Genomic DNA, 12463 nt, shown 5'->3' with positions numbered 1-12463 from the left:
ATCATGCCCTCTTGCCTATTTCTCTTTCTCTAAATAAAGTTAAGAATGCTGGCAATTGGGACCGAGATTGCGGCACAACAGGTAAAGTCAATGCCTATGACGCTGGTATCCACATGGGTACCAATTTATGTCCTACTTGTTCCACTTCCAATCAGGCTACCTGCTAACAGCTTTGGAAAAGCAATGAAAGATGGTCCAAGTACTTGATGAAGCTCATGAATCCTAACTTCAACCTCGCCCAGACCAGGTTGTTGTATCATCTGGGGAATAACTCAATGGATGAAAGAAAACTAAAGACAGATAAATAAAACTAAGTAAATAAATTATGAATCTGTGGGTTGTTGGATGGATAAAGATACTGTGGCAATAATATATAATATGATATTATTCAGTCTTAAAAATATAGAAACCTTGCAATTTATAAAACAGGAGGACATTACATCAAGAGAAATAAGCCAGACAGAAAAACCTTGAATAGTCCCACTGAAAATGTGGAATCTAAAAAAGTTCAATGTACTGAAACTGATCAGTGTTGATGGAGAGCTGTAGATGCAGAAAATACTAGTCCGGGCCAGGTGTGGATACAGCAGAGTGGTCACGGCTAGGATGCTCACATTTCCTATCAAAGTGCAGGTAGCAGAGTTCAGGGCTCAATACACTGCTTTCAACCCTGCTCCTGGCTAATGCACACCCTAGAAGGCAATTAGGCCCTAAGTGCTTGGGTCCTTGACACGTATAGGAGACCCAAACTGAATTTTGGTCTCCTGGCTTCAATCTGAACAACCCCTGGATACAGAAACCATTTGGAGAATGAAGCAGCAGATAGATGATGCTTCTTTTTTGTACACTTGCTCTCTCTGGTTTTCAAATGAAAATGAATAAATAATTTTAAAAAATTAAAAAGTAGAAAACTCAGGTAAGTAGGTATTCAGTCTAGCAATTAAGTTGCCTGTGTCCTGTGCTGGAGTGCCAGGGTTTGATTCCTGCATATGGCTGCAAAGTACAGCTCCTGATACACAGACCCTGGAAGGCAGCCAGTGATGACTTAGGTAACTGGGATTAATTCTCCATGTGGGAATCCTGGATTCCAGAATGCTGGCTTTGGGAGTCCTGGATTCCAGGATGCTGGCTTTGGGAGTTCTGGATTCCAGGATGCTGGCTTTGGAGTGGCCAAGTGCTGGCCAATGCAGGTGTGTGAGATGTCATTCAGCAGATGGATGTGTTTTCTCCGTGTGTCTAGTGCGTAAGTTCATCAGTATCCATGCACACATGTCCCTGTGTCTATCTCTGTGCCTCTCAAATAAATTATAAAGGAGAATACAACATTGCAGATGTATGGAACAAATAAAATTAGAAAGTAATTTGTAGCATATGGCTACATATAGGAAAATTTACAATGAAAACAAATTCCAGGCACTCCTATCACCAAAAAGTAACTGTGGGAGAAGATTAATATGTTAATTTACATGGTATAATAATCATTTAACTATGTATGTATGTATATATATGTGTATATGCACCCATTATATGTATACCTTAAATATATACAATATAAATTAAACAAAAGTGATACATCAAAAAGTTACTCTTGAGAGACACAGGTGAGCTTTTTTTTTAGGCAGAATTACAGAGAAAGAGAAAAAAACAAATGCAAAGAGAGACAGAGAGATCTTCCATCTCCTGGCTCTGTACCCTAATGGCTACAGTGACTGGGACTGAGCCACGCCTGAGCAGGGAACAAGAAGCTTCATCAGAATCTCCCACATCACTGCAGCTGCCCAAGGATTTGAGCCATCCTCTGCTGTGTTCTCAGGTGTGATAGTAAGAAGTTGGATCAAAAGTGGAACAGCTGAGATCCAACCAGTATCCTTATGGGATGTCAGCATAAGAACTTGACCCAATGTGTGACAATGCTAACTTCACAAACATGTTTTTTAATTGATGTGATCACATAGTAGCAAAATGAGAAACAACATTTTGATTTTGATCTTCTGTTTTCAGCTTTAAGTTATAACCTATTATTGTTGCATTTGGATACATTCCCTTGTTTACATTCCAAAAGTGATTACAATAGAGAATAGAGAAGCCAGGATGATGGCACAGTGAGTTAAGCTACCTGTGATGCTCACATCCTGTATGAATGCTGGTTTGAGCTCTGGCTGCTCCTCTTCTGATTCAGCTCCAAAGCAGCAGAAGATGATCCACGCCCTTGAACCCATGTTTCACACACGGAAGACCTGGAAGAAGCTCCTGGCTTCAGCCTCTGGCTTTTGTAACCTCTTGGGGAGTGAATGAGTGTACAAAAGATCTTTCTTTTTTGTCTCTTTCTCTGTGTGTGTGTGTGTGTGTGTGTGTGTGTGTGTGTGTAAAGATGAAAGAAATGTCTTCCTCTCTCTATAACTTTGCCATTCAAATAAATATATGTTTACAACAGGCTAGAAAAGCAGTGAAAGAGATCAGTGAAACTGGCACCTTAAAAAATTAGCAAAAACAATTTTAAAATGCTTTAGCTAGAATGACTTAAAAATACAAAATATTCAAATAAATAAAATTATAAATGAGAGACATAACAAATGAAACATAAATACATAAGACCATAATAGACTACTATGAACAATCATTCCTAAACATTGAACAAGCCTGAAAAGTCAACTGATTCCCAGTATACAGCCTGGCAAGACACAATCATGAAAACATAGGCAATCTGGAAAAGTAAATCATGAGCAAAGATAATTAATAAGTAACCTAAATTCTCCCAAAAACACAATTCCAGAACCTGATGACTTTACTGCAGTGGTCAATAGAAAATTAAAGCACAGTTTGTGTTCCTCAATCACAACCTCTTAAGGGAAGACTTTCAAACTCATCTTGGGAGGCCAAATTATGTAAATAAAAAACTCAAAGACACCTAAATAAAAAACACTAGAGCCCAGTTGACAAATATAGTGCAAAATAAATACAACGGTTCTCAGTAAAACACTAACAAACCTAATTCAACAGAACAATGGAAGGACTGTTAACCATTATAAAGTAGTATGTGGGTTTGTGATGCAAGATGTTCAGCATACCCAAAGCTATAAAGATGATGTAGCGAATTTGCAGAAATAATGAAGCTAAGTATATATTCACCTCAATAAATGGCTTATCAATTATTTGATTTAAAAATCAAGCAAATAAAATACAAACAGATATATAACTAAGCACAGATAGCAAGCTCAAGAACTAATATTGTATTCAACTGTAAAGACTGAAAATTTATCTTCCAGGTTCAAGACTTAGAATGATCATTCTTGCCACATCTATTTAACGTAAAATTGGATATTCTAGTCAAAGCAATTAGCAATATTGTAAAGTAATGGTTTTCATATTGCAAAAGTAAAATTGCCTCTGTGCACAAATGTCATGATTCTTTATTAAGGAAAACCTAGACTACCAAAAAGTTCTTAAAAGTAATAAACTCAGCATGATTACAAAATTTGAAAAATAACCATTCAAACATTAATAGCAAACCTATATAATAACAATTAGTTATCAAAATGGGTCCAGCACGGTAGCCTAGCAGCTAAAGTCCTCTCCTTGCATGAGCCGAGATCCTATAGGGTCACCGGTTCTAATCCCAGTGACCCCAGTTCCAATCCAGCTCCCTGCTTGTGGTCTGGGAAAGCAGTCCAACTGTTACAGCCACTTGGGGAATGAATCCAGAGACAGAAGATCTTCCTCTCTGTCTTTCCTCCTCTCAGTATATGTAATTTTCCAATTTAAAAAAGCTTGATTTAAAAAAAAAAACAAATCAAGAAAACAATCCCATTTAAGATAGCTACCAAGATGTAAGTTTAAATCAGGAGACAAAGGACATGTTCATGAAAATCTATAAAACACTGAAGATTAGAAGAATCAATATTCTCAAAGCACCAATATTAACTAAAGCAACCTATGAACTCCATGCAATCCCCATCAAAATTTTAATACACACTTGTGGGAAAAGATCATAAAATTCATATATAATCAAAGACTTTGAGTGCTCAAAAAGAACAAAAAGAAAAAAGATGGAAGTATCCCATCACCTATTTAAAAACTGACCACAATGCTGGAGGAAAGCATAAATTTAATCCATAAGTCAAAACAGTATGGTACTGTCATAAAAACAGATATAGGACCAAATGAGCAGAAAAGAGACTGGAAATAAATCCAATTGTTCACATAGCAGAATAACAGAAAAGATTTTCTAATGATATATCGGACAAGAGATTAATATCACAAATATGTAAGGACTTGAATAGCAGTTTTCTAGTGAATACAAACAATACAGAGCAAGTATATGAAAAACCATGCCCAGAATCATTAATCAACAGGGAACTGAAAATCAAATCTCTATTAGATAACACATTATACCTATGAGGATGTCTAGCATCTGAAATAACCAGTGTTAGTGAGGACATGGAGAAGTGTCACCGTGGAGCATCGCTGATGAAATGCAAACTGGTACTAAAAATTCTAAAAATCAGAATGAATATTCCTCAAAAACTTCAAAATAGAAGCACTAGGTGGTTGACTAACCCCACTTCTGTGTGAAAGGAAGGAAGTAAAATCACTATAGTTAATAATGTGTTGTACATCCAAAGTTGCTAAGAGGGTGGATTTTAAACATTCTCATTATACACACACACACACACACACACACACACACACACACACACACACACACAACATGTGAGGTGATGGATATGTTAGCTCAAGTAACAATTTTGAAATGTATATTCTATTTTGTTCATCATATTCATATTTCTTCATCTTCCATTCAGCCTATGAGTCCTTAAAGCTAGTGTAAGTCATTGAGCCTAGTGGCTAAAATTCTCGCCTTACATGCACTGTGATCTCATATGGGCGCTGGTTCATATCCCCGCTGCTCAAGCTCCCATCCAGCTCCCTGCATGTGCCCTGGGAAAGCAGCAGAGGAGGGCCCAAAGCCTTGGGACCCTGCACCCATGTGGGAAACCCAAAAGACTTTCCTGGCTCCTGGCTTTGGATCAGCTGAGTTCTGGCAACTGTGGTCACTTGGGAAGTAAACAAGCACGTAGAAGATCTTTCTCTGGCTCTCCTTCTCTCTGTAAAACTGCCTTTCCAATAAAAATAAATAAATCATTAAAAAAAAAAGGCTAAAACAGTTCTTGTAGGCAACCTATTACTATTACTTTTTTTAAATCAATTTTATTGCATTATACCTTCTTATCATTTTAACTGACATGAAATTGAGTGTGTATTGTATGCATTTGTGTTTTATATATGCTTAATTTATGATCAAGTCAAGCTAATTAGTGTGTCTAACCATATTTAAGTTAAGAATAGTTAAAATATACTTTCTTAGCAGTTTTCAAGTATAAATCATTAGCTATGATCTTGTGCTGTACATACAACTCCAGATAATAGTCTTCCTATATAATAAATTCCATTCTCAGACCATCCTCACCTGTAGACACTGATAACTTATATTTTTCTCTATGCCTATCCTTATAGGATTTTACAATACCACATGTAGATGAGACCATGCAGTACTTTTTTTCTATATCTGGTTTATCTCATTTAATATAATGTTCTAAAAATTTACAGACATTGTCACAAATGACAGGATTTCCTTTTTTGGGATGGTTGAGTAGCATTCAAGTATATTATTTCCATTACTCTTGCATCCCTTTATGGACAATAGAGTCCAAATATCTTGGCTACTATGAAAAATGTCTGACAAATACGGAAATCCAGGTATCTCTTCAACCTACTGGTTTTATTTCTTTTTCGGTACATACATAAGGAAGGATTTATTATTGTCTTTTCTTATATTTTCCAGTCTTTTTCATTGTTTTCTTTTTTTCCCTTCCTTCTCTTTTTATATTACTTTGTCATTTGCTGGGGTTTTTGTTTGCTTGCTTGCTTGGCTGGTTGGTTGGCAGTTAGTGGCATGCTTTGAGTTCCTGATCTTATATGTATCTACTTGAATTTCTTTAGGGCTACAATGAACTTACACAAGCTATCTTATGGCTATTATATTCTGTTTTAAGTTGGAAACAGTCAAATTTCAATAATATACATTTAAAAAATCTGTTCATTGTCCTCTTTGCCCCATGTTTTCTTTTTTTTTTTTCTGCTATGTTACATTTTACAAATTTTTCTTTTACAAAGCCTTCAACAGACTATTGCAGTTATGGTCATTTTTAATACTTATGCCATTATCTTTTATTCTAGAGTTAAACATGATTTACACAACACCATAATGCTATTAAAGCATTCTAAATTTGTCTATATAGTTACCTTTGCCAGTAAGTTTCACATTGCCATGTTGTAACTGAGCATTCTTTGATTTGAACTTGAAGAACTGCCTTAGCATTTCTTACCAAATAGGAATTGGGGAGATCAAACTCCTTCAGTTTGAGAATATCTATCTCTCATTTATGGAAGACAGCTTTGTTGGGTATAGTATTATTCTGGGTATGCTTTCTTTTTTCTGCTTCCCCTTGCAGATTTCAGCATTCCTGCTGAGAATTCAACTGATGGTCTTGTAAGATCCCTTGCTTGTGTGTGACCCATCTCTTTTATCACATATACATGGTTAACAAGGAGGACGGCCTGTTACTAAACATCACCTGAAACTTATCTGTCAGCTTCATACATTTAATTCTTTCCATGAAGGACCTTTTCTCCTTAGGCTTCCTAACACCATGCCTTGCTTATTCCTCTTTTCTTCTTATTTATTCCAGGATAAATGCTACCAACTTCTTACTAAGAATCAAAAGTAAGGAACAACAAGAATGGGATTGAGGTAAGGATGTTGTATACCACTCTAACCCTGTCCATCTACTTTCCAGCCAAGACTCAATGGCTTTATCTGCGTACAATGATAGAGGCTAATTAACTGCCTCTGGTCTGGTTGCTCCTAGCAACTGTATTTGGCTCATAACTAAATTCCAGCTAGAGATATTTCTTGGAGATTCTGTTAACTTACACTAGAAGAAAAATTTAGCCAGAATTTATAACACAAAACTTGTCATAAGAGAAACTTTTTCATGGATTAAAATCTGTGAATCTCCATCTTTTAACAATATGTTCTCATTACTCAAGGTCATGTAGTAAGAGGGTTTTTGGTTGCATGATGTTCTATCAACCAAAGCCCTTCCCCAAAGGTGCTGAGCAAAACCAATATAAACTAAACGAAGGGATCTGGTGTGGGAAAGATAAAGCATTCATCATTCCTGCTGGCTAGGCTCATCCCCTGGCAGTCAATGCACTGATGCACGCCCCAGCCAGCCCAGATCCTCTCCTTTATGGAAATCATTCTGCCACTGTGGAAACTGTTTGTGCCTTTTCCAGCCCATTAATTTCTCTGTATTTAAGAGGAACAGCATTTCCATCTCTTAGATTAGATTTTGTTCATTAAACCCTCATCTCACTTCCCAACCTGCCAAATTTTTATCAGTGGAGATCTGGGATTCAGACACCACAACCCATTAAGCATAACATCTTGAAATTTAATTTTTTTTTTACAAAACCCTCAGCAGACAATCTATTTTACATATAGTATGCTAATAAAAGACTAAATATAAATGCATGCTTTCAAAAGCATTTTGAGCATACTACCATTAGTTTAACACTTCACATACAAACCATTTCCACTTTACAGAAAAGTCTTAATCATACATAATCTGCAAAGACTGAAGGGCCCAATTTTGTGTTTGATTTTAATGATAATCACTTAATGTAACCATTTGCTGAGTTCCTTTTTTTTTTCTTTTGATTAGTGAGAAATGGGAAACACATGATGGTTTGGGAGCATGATGTTTTAAAGACTGAAAACACAAAGTTTTGATGATCAAATCTTATTGGACCAGAAGGAGAGGCACACCCTGAACCCCTACAGAGAAACCATACAGGATCCTTGTCCATTTTGTTGGTGTGAACATGATCTCCATGATCAAAGGAAGGTTTTATATGGAGGGGACAATAAATAGTTCCAAGAACCACTGACCATGCTGGTCAGCCCTCAGACCTCTCCCTGCTGGCCAATGGGACATCACCCGTCAAAGCATGTCGGACTGACTACACCTACAGGTGTCCTCACCAACACAAGGAGAGCAGGAAAAGTACAGAGTTCTGCCCCAAGATGTGGAGCAACACCCCAGATTCAGAAAGCCTGTGGAAAAGTGATGTCTCTGTATACCTTGATCCAAATGAGAATGAGTTTAACCACAGCGAGAAGCAGCTTTAGAAGTTTTACAAATAATCACTTAGTGTCAGGAAATTAAAGTAAGGCTATTCTCTGAGGAAAGTCACAGGCTGATTTAAATATTGGGACTTAGCTTTTAATGCAGAAATTTCTAATGTCAGAGGTGAAGAGAATCCATATGCAATTTCTCATAGTCTCAATCGATATGTATATCCTGATTAAGCTGTTGTGCAATGTGATTAACACCATGATCATTTAGTGGATAATTGTATGTACCAGTATCTACCATTTCTAAAATGTCTCCATTTACTACCCTTCTTCATGAAAGTCTTAATATTTAAGTGATTTACTGATCACTTAAAATGCCAGCCTTACCATTAGGGGACATACTGACTATATGTAGCTTAATTTTATAGCACATTATTTCTTTATAAACAGGCACATTACTGTAGAACATTAATTAAACCTTTCTTCCATTATGCACTACATTTTGAACACAATAGTGTAACCAAGTGTACCCTGATGAATGTGCCTGTGACTCCATTTCTTGGCTCACAAAGGAAGCAGACTTCGCAAGAACTGGTGTTTCTTGGATTCCAGGATTAGGCAAAACACAGCTATCACTTGTGAAAGACATACCTAATGAATAATGCATGGCAAATGCGCCTTCAACAACCCAATTTGCTGAACTATTTAGCATCAATAAGCTAACTATAATGGAAACAGAAGGCCTTTTATAAACAGATTTTGAGAAGAGTCTTAATAAAATGACATCACAACAATCATGTGTATCAAATTTGCATTTAGTAGAACCTGGTTTTTAGACTGGTATGAAAAGAAAAATTTGCAGTCACTTTTTCATGAAGTCTCTGCTCAAAAATATATTAGCATATCAGTACATTGTAAGGACCAGCCTTTGGGAAGGGTTTTACAGAAACACTAAGTTCTCCCTGAAAATCACATGGACTTAAAAGGCTATACTGAAAACAATTCTGATGTGAACACAAAAGTATAAGAAAATTTCCTATTTGTTTTAAAGCTTAAGTGCAAGAATTACACGAAAATTTCTATGGGATAACATTTACTAACATTAATAGAAAGGGACAGTAAATTATGTACTAAATATAGTGCAATTATTTGTTGTAGTTCCCTACTGAACACCTACTCCCAAAATCAATACTGAATCACAAAGTTCCATGGACTAACACTACCAAAACTATCAAAATGCTATGTGTATTCAATTAACACTAAACAAAAACGTGTAATTTAATATTTTAAAGCAAGAATGTAAAGATACACCCATGTCGTTCTTCCTAGAGCCAATAACAGATAAAGAACAAAAATAGTTGGATAAAAACTGGTCTTAACTGTCTTCAAATCGGTAAGATTTATTATGTACCAAGGGTGTTTAACATTTAATATTAGAAGTCCCATAAAGACTTAACAGAAACTGTCTGGACAATATGGTCTATAACAAATGGCCAAAACTAGTCTTCCTAGTGGACCATCATACAACTCCCCCACACTGAACCTTGCTGTATTCTTTGGACATCTGAAATTCAGCTACATCTCTGAAACCTAGAAGGTGGTTCTTTAGAAGACTCAGCTTCAGAATCTCAACTTCAATATCTTCTGCTAACTGTGAAGCCCAGACAAAAGTAAGAGGTCAATTACCCAAGGAAAGCTTTGCTCCAGATATTATGTAACTGCTTGATTAGATGGCCTTAGAGAAAGTGAGCACAACTGAAAGACATTGGACTTCTGTTGAGAAGGAAATTGATGATTGTTATTCCTATGTAACAGGCAATGCGCTAGGTGGCTTGCACACTGTCATAATGATGGAAAAAGATAAATACCAGAACAGAAACAATAAAATGAAGATAAAGCACTTGGAAGAAGAAAATACATATTTTTACAGTAACACATTTGGAGAAATCAAGATCAATGGAAGAAAGTGTCATGGGCCCTGTTGGGACTATATTGTTGTATATGCTGGATGTGTATGTTATTAAGCTCCACTATATCTTGAAAAGTAACTTTCCTGAGTAAAATCAAATGGCCCTGTGATCTGAGCAAAGGGCTGAAGCAACAATGCACTCTTACATTTCTCTTTAAAGATTCTGAGCTAAAAGGGCTTACAATTATATTCCAAAAATGTCTTCTAAGACAGGCATCTGAACCCTTTTGAGGAATCATTACTTTATGGCTGAGACAGGAATCCTACCACAAAAGTTAATACAAATTTTATCTTAATGAGAATTTCATTTTGGATGAAGAAAAAAATCAAAGCTTATAAGTATAAATTTGTCATATCAAAAACTGCCTTGGAACTCAGGAATGACTGACCCCAGAGCTCTGAAACAGCATCTCCTAGGGATAGGAGATAAAGATTTAGTTCTGCAGGATCAGAAACTATAGCTCAGCCAAGCATCCTCATCCTGTGTCCCACAGATGAAGTTCAAATTTCATACTAACAGAAGAAAATCCATTACAACATTAACTCTTACTCAACATGTTCCAGCAAAGCTAATTCCAACAGAATCTGTCCCTTCTCTTTCTCCCCTTCAAATGAATGACACCACCTTCCAAGTGATTTTGATGATAAAGAACATGAAGACTTTTTACCTTACAATTAACCCAAATCTCCTCACCCTCACACTTATATGCCCAGCTCACCACCACACTTTGCCAATTTCCCTTTCTAAATACCTATTGGTATCCATTATGTCTACTGCCCTAACCCTAGTCCAGGATACTGTCTCTTCCTCTTCCAGCCTCTCTCCTACGTCAGCCACAGTCTCACTCAGACCTTTCCATTCAATGTATTGCAGCCCAAGCATTCTCCTTGGAACATGCAAATCTTCTCAGAGAAACTCCCTATGCACACGGCCCCTTTCTTACTCCCTTACTGATCTCTCAGAACTCATCCCAAATTATTTTGTCTTGTATTAACTGTCTTATCTGCCTTAATTTGCCTTTCCTGATCTGTCTGAATTTATTTGAAATCCAAAGAATCTTTGCTTCCTCCCCCGTCACACGGAGAGAATCCATCCAAAACACTCCCACACACTCCCAACCAAGAAATAAATAATCCCTATCTATTCTGCAGACCCTTTCGTCTAATACATATCTCAATAAAACATTGCCCAAGTCCCCAAACCAGTTATGTTATATGCTCATATCTTCAAGGCACTTACAAGATTGAAAATTATATACTTATTCAAATGAGTATCTGATTCTTTCACTTACTTGTAAGTTCCATGAAGACAGAGATTGCATCTGTGTTCATTTCCCCTAGATCTCTAATGTCAGAAAGAATGCCCAACACCCAAAACATGCTTAGTAGATATTTGTGTATAACATAATGAAAGAATAAAGGACTGGGGTGGGGAGGGGAGAAGCATGGTTATCTTCTTAGAACTATAAATATGAAATTTATGAAATCTATTCTCTTTATATTAAGAAATCTTTCTTCATTTAAAAACAAAAAGAAAAAGGGAAAGAGCATGGTGACAACTATGAATTTGAAATCCAAGTTTCAGGATAGTTCTGGAAAAATAGGGAGGTTTTAGACAAATGTAGCTGCTAAAAAGCAAGGAAAGATAAACTGATCATAAAGAAGGTTGACAGCAGGTCTGATTCACTCTCTGTGAAAATCCATTTGCCTGCTCACCCTTTAGACTGCCCTTTATAAGTTAGAATCCCCCAATGACATTTCCTCTAGAATTTGTTCTAGTTTAATTTAAGATAAAATCAGAAAGTAGGATCTTAGAAAATATTGGAAACTTGCACTGATGTAAAACTCGGACCATATGAACACGCAAGCAAAGTTTCTACAAAGTACTTGGTCAAGTTTAGTGTTTCGCTTCTCTTCCCCAGTCAATGGATCTGTATCTACATTTTCTGTTTGTGCATCATTGGATTCATTTCACAATAATTTCACTAGTGTCATATAATTTCTCCCTGCAGCATTACTTTTCCTCTTCCCTTACTTCCTAGGGAATCTACTGTGAGCTCACCTCATCAAGCTCCGTTCCTAACTCCCCCCTGAGCTCATACCTCTTCCTCTGTGGTGTTGGCACCTGCTGCTGGGAGACGGTGGTGATTTTAGACACACTGACACTGACTTGCGTGCAGGGCATAACAAGCGGCTGGGACTGCCATGCCATGTCAATTCTGCTTATGTGCTCAAAGGATTGCTACAGCAGGTTAGTTACAGTCCAAAAGCTGAAATCCTGTGTTTACAACAGA

This window comes from Ochotona curzoniae, unplaced genomic scaffold (genome assembly GCF_017591425.1).
Source record: "Ochotona curzoniae isolate NIBS_2020 unplaced genomic scaffold, NIBS_Ocur_1.0 scaffold_4701, whole genome shotgun sequence".
NCBI lineage: Eukaryota > Metazoa > Chordata > Mammalia > Lagomorpha > Ochotonidae > Ochotona > Ochotona curzoniae.
Note: the sequence above shows the minus strand (reverse complement) of the source record.